The sequence below is a fragment of the Mandrillus leucophaeus genome, unplaced genomic scaffold, assembly GCF_000951045.1.
Source record: "Mandrillus leucophaeus isolate KB7577 unplaced genomic scaffold, Mleu.le_1.0 Scaffold551, whole genome shotgun sequence".
Taxonomy (NCBI): domain Eukaryota; kingdom Metazoa; phylum Chordata; class Mammalia; order Primates; family Cercopithecidae; genus Mandrillus; species Mandrillus leucophaeus.
This window is the reverse complement of record NW_012105931.1, coordinates 410,610-415,863: the sequence shown is the minus strand read 5'-3', so window position 1 is coordinate 415,863 and position 5,254 is coordinate 410,610. Positions and strand designations below refer to the sequence as shown.

At 48.2% G+C, this 5,254-nt stretch overlaps 1 protein-coding gene across 1 annotated transcript in view; it reads right to left on the bottom strand.

Moving 5' to 3' along the window:
* The window catches only part of SLC7A6 (solute carrier family 7 (amino acid transporter light chain, y+L system), member 6), a 42,295-nt gene extending 41,319 nt beyond the window's left edge, over window positions 1-976 (bottom strand). Inside the window, exons 1-2 of the mRNA XM_011997991.1 lie at window positions 911-976; window positions 60-177 (exon numbers count right to left, since the gene is read on the bottom strand). The gene's annotated coding sequence lies outside the window, so the exon portion shown is untranslated. The remainder of the gene's footprint in view (window positions 1-59; window positions 178-910) is intronic.
* Window positions 977-5,254: the final 4,278 nt, after the last annotated feature.

Here is a 5,254-nt window from a genome sequence, read left to right as displayed (position 1 = left end):
ATGGTGAAACCCCGTCTCTACTGAAAATACAAAAATTAGCTAGGCATGGTGACACATACCTGTAATCCCCACTCGAGAGGCTGAGGCAGGAGAATCGCTTGAACCAGGGAGTCGGAGGTTGCAGTGAGCCAAGGTCGCACCACTGCACTATAGCCTGGTGACAGAGCGAGACTCGGTCTCAAAAAAAAAAAAAAATACATGCCTATGTATCACTGTGTCTGCAACACCTACCTTACTCTCCCACGTTGCTGCTTGCCCATTCAACATCTTTCTTTTCCCAAAGTACTCAAAAGAGAGGGGTTACGTAATAAGACAGGGTGGAGAAAGGACATCCAGGGGCATCCCAACCCAGGGCTAATTTGCCATTGGCGTATTTGCTTTCTTCCGCAGCATGCCCCTCGTGTTGGATTCCACTTTAACCTACCTAGGAAGGACCCACAATCTATCGAAGGAAAATCAGCACCTTCCTGACTCTGCACCCAGCGTGACCTTCTCCCTCCCTCAACTCCTATGCCAGCCACACTTCCGATCCCTTGATCCCATCTCATCTTCAGAAGAAATCTGCAGGGCCATTTGATTCCCACCCACGAATGAGTCCTTTAAGGTCATGGAGATAACCTCCAAGAATCAGCAATAGGAACAGGATTGGCAAGCACATCATCTTTCCAGAAGCCTCTTATCTATTCAACAAATGTGTATGTGATGTGCCGAACCTGGCCTCGTGGAGCTCAGAGCAAGGAAACCACAGTCAAGAGTGAGTAGTTCTTAGGGAAAATGCTGATCTCCACAGCTGCCACCCAAAACTCCTGCCTTCCCTATCCCAAACCCCTTCAAGTCTGGACCTGAGCCCAAGTAAAAAAGCTCCTCCCAGGCCCCAGTCAAGCCTTCCCCCAGTCCCAGGAGTGCCTACCTCTGCTTCAGTGAGGCTGAGCTTTAAGGCAGCACCACTTTTGCTCTCGCTCTGGCATCAAGTCATGCAGGTTTCCCTACAGAGGCACGTGGAAACATACTTGTTTTCATGTGCCTGTCAGGTGAGCCCCGGCATCCATTAGAACAAAACCAGTAAACAGCTGGGGAGCCTATAGTCTCACATAAGAGTCAGGTGCAAAGAGACCTAGGATGCCTTTTCTACCCAAGTCAACATGGAGACGAGCAGAGAAATCTGACCCCAGTGACCAATACAGCTCCCCCTATTCCATCACACTGTAGCTGGGAGGAGGGATTGGGGTTACTAGGTATTCCCTTTGTATTCATAAAACCTGGCACTGGTGATGCTGATATGGCTTTATCAGGTTTGTCAGATACACTGGTGAAACTACCCAGTGGCCTTATTTGGAGAGATGGGGCACAGTCACAGCCCCACAAGACCTCATGCCTAGGATTTCAGTCGCAGCACCCGAATGAAAGACAAGGTTCCTGCTGGAAGGTTAAGGACTCCTTCTGCCAAGGAGAGTAGCAGAATCACACATAACTGAAGGCAGATAAGACTTCTTTCTCTTTCAATCTCTCTCTCTCTCTCTTTTTCATTCAAGAGACAGGGTCTCACTTTGTCAGCCAGGCTGGAGTGCAATCATGCAATCGTAACTCACTGCAGCCTCCAACTCCTAGGCTCAAGCAGTCCTCTATCTCGGCCTCCTGAGTAGCTAGGACTACAGTTGCTCGCCACCATGCCCAGCTATTTTTTTTTCTAATTTGTTTGTAAAGACAGTGTTTCACTATGTTGCCCAGGCTGGTCTTGAACTCCTGGCCTCAATTGATCCTCGTACCTTGGCCTCCTGAAGTGCTCAAATTACAGGTGTGAGCCACCATGCCAGGCTTCGTTCTCTTCATTCAGTAACAAAATGCATGCTGGATGCAGTGGCTCACACCTGTAATCCCAGCACTTTGGGAGGCTGAGGCAGGTGGATCACAAGTCTAAGAGATTGAGACCATCCTGGTCAACATGGTGAAACCCCGTCTCTACTAAAAATACAAAAAACATTTAGCTGGGCGTGATGGCATGCACTTGTAGTCCCAGCTACTCAGGAGGCTGAGGCAGGAGAATCACCTGAACCTGGGAGGCAGAGGTTGCAGTGAGCCGAGATAGCACCACTGCACTCCAGTCTGGTGACAGAGCAAGACTCTGTCTCAAAAAGAAAGAAAGAGAGAGAGAGAGAGAGAGAGAGAGAAAGAAAAGAAAAATGCAATTGTTATCAAGAGCCTGTCCTTGGCAAAAGTAATTAAAGTTCCTACCTGTTTGCTAAACACCCAAGAGCAAAATTGTAATGTAACCCTAGCAGCTCCCAAGAGCACGTGACTAAGTCCTAGGCTGGCTTGGCCACACGTACAACCTCAAGGCCATCCCTTACCTCCTCCCCATATCTAAACTTCACCTTGGCAGGGCACAGTGGTGCACACCTGTAATCCCAGCACTTTGGGAGGCCAAAGCAGGTGGATCACTTGAGCCCAGGAGACCAGCCTGGGCAATGGCAAAACCCTGTCTACACCACAAAACTACAAAAGTTAGCTGGGCATGGTGGCACACACCTGTAGTCTTAGTTACTCAGGAGGCTGAAGTGGGAGGATCACCTGAGCCCAAGAAGGTTCAGGCTGTAGTGAGCCATGATCACACCACTGCACTCCCGCCCGGGTGACAGAGAGAGACCCTGTCTCAAAAAACAAACAACAAAAATTACAAAGAAAATGGGGCCAGACATGATGGCTCACGCCTGTAATCCTAGTACTTTGGGAGACCAAGGCCGGAGGATCGCCTGAAGCCAGGATTTCAAGAGTAGCCTGGGCAACATAGGGAGGCACCGTCTCTACAAAAAAATGAAATAAGAAAAAACTAGACCAGGGACAGTGGTCCACACCTGTAATCCAGCACTTTGGGAGGCTGAGGCAAGAGGATTGCTTGAGCCTGGGAGTCCGAGACCAGCCCAGACAACATGGCAAGACTCCATCTCTACAAAAATACAAAAATTAGCTGGGCACAGTGGCACATGCCAGCTACTTGGGAGGCCAAGGTGGGAGTATCTCTTGAGCCAAAGAAGTCAGGGCTGCGGTGAGCCATTATCACGCCACTGCATTCCAGCCTGGGCGACAGAGCAAGACTCTGTTTCAAAAAACAAAAAAATCTAGTATAAAATGGAAAGTCCTCAACTTCCACCTTCCACTCAGGATGCACAGCACCATTCCCACTCCAGTGACAAACAACACTTTTTCTTGGAGCCATCAGAAAGCTGAAGTTACAGGGCAACCAACTAGATTGAAACTCATGGGGCCGGGTGCGGTGGCTCACACCTGTAATCCCAGCACTTTGGGAGGCTGAGGCGGGTGGATCATGAGGTCAGGAGATCAAGACCATCCTAACTAACACGGTGAAACCCCGTCTCTACTAAAAATACAAAAAACTAGCCAGGTGTGGTGGCGGGCGCCTATAGTCCCAGCTATTCGGAAGGCTGAGGCAGGAGAACGGTGTGAACTTGGGAGGCGGAGCTTGCAGTGAGCAGAGATCGCGCCACTGCACTCCAGCCTGGGGGACAGAGCCAGACTCCATCTCAAAAAAAAAAAAAGAAAGAAACTGATGGAAAGACGGCCACCTCCAAGGAGATAGAGAGATACAAGGTCTGGCTCACCTGTGGCAGTGGGAGAAAGATGAGACAACCATTTAGGTGAGTCAGAAGAATTCAGGTAAAGTTTTTAAAAAATTATCAAATGTCAATTGTGGGTCAGGAAGAGCCACAGACACTCAGGTTTTTTCCATAGACCTCAGTGGGTACTCATAAGAAATACTGGGCAGGTAACCTGAGAAAACCTCTCTTGGTAGTGCTGGCTTATGGGAGGGAAAATACAAAGGCCAACCTATACCCTTCTTCTCTGAAGAATAAATACCATAAACCCCTGGGAAAGGGCAGCAAACTCTGTCACTCCTGAGGCAGCTGGGGCAGGATAAAAACAAAAACAAAAACAAAATAAAACAAAACAAAACAAAACTCTATGCCTGGAGGAGGGGTAGGAAATTCTGGGCAAGACCACTGGAGGTGCTTTCTCCTGGGAAAAGGGCAGGAGCACCCAGAAAGATCCACTCCCAAGACCCAGGGAAACAAACAGGGCCTGCCTAAGACTGAGGCTGAACCAGGACAACGGAGAAATCCCCACTCCCTACCACCAGGTTAGCAAGCACCCAGGAACAAGCAACAGTAGTCTACCACTGAGACCGTGTACTGAGGCATAGGTGCACAGAGAAATCCTAAAGCTGAGGGTGGCTGGACGCAGTGGCTTACACCTGTAATCTCCAGGGGCTAAGGCTGGAGGAACTTGAGGTCAAGAGTTCGAGACCAGCCTGGGCAACATGGCAAGACCCCATCTCTAAAAAAAAAAATTAAAAAGTAGCCAGGCATGATGGCACACGCCTGTAGCCCCAGCTATTTACTCAGAAGGCTAAGAGGTAAGTTTGAGCTCAGGAGTTGGAGGCTGCAGTGAACCATGATGGCACTACTGGCATTCCAGTCTGGGTGACAGAGTGAGATGACTGAGTGAGACCTTATTTTCTTTCTTTTTTTTTTTTTTGAGACAGAGTCTTGCTTTGTCACGCAGGCTGGAGTGCAGTGGTACGATCTCGGCTCACTGTAACCTCTGCCTCCTGGGTTCGAGGGATTCTCTCGCCTCAGCCTCCAGAGTAGCTGGGACTACAGGGGTGCACTACCACGCCTGGCTAATAAGCTGAGGGTATGGATGGAGGATAACCACTGAGAAAAAGCCTCCCTCCAGCAAACCAACCATAAGCTGGCAAGGAAACACAAGAAGAATTTGAAGCCACTGGTGCACCTAATGTAACCATAGCAACAATAACACCCAAACACAACTGTCTCCTGACTAGGAGTTCAAACTCCCATACAAACAGTCTAGCAAAGAAAAGCTGTACCCAGTTCCCAAAATAAATGCTATATACCTCAGTCTCTACTGCTCCACGTACCATATCTGGCAATCAGTAACAAGTTACAAGCAACATTAAAAAAGCAAGAAAAACAACCCACTATCAAGAGGTAAAGTAATCAATAGGACCAGACTTAGAGATGACCCAGATAATGGAAACATCAAACAATGCATTTAAAATAATTGTGTTTGATACATTAAAGACTCTACTGAAAAAGTTGAACAGCATAAGGAAACAAATGTGGAACTTTAGCAGTGAGATGAAAACCAAAAGGGTTAAAATGGAAAGAGTGAAAAAATAGAACAGAACATCAAGTTGTGGGGCAATACCAAATAG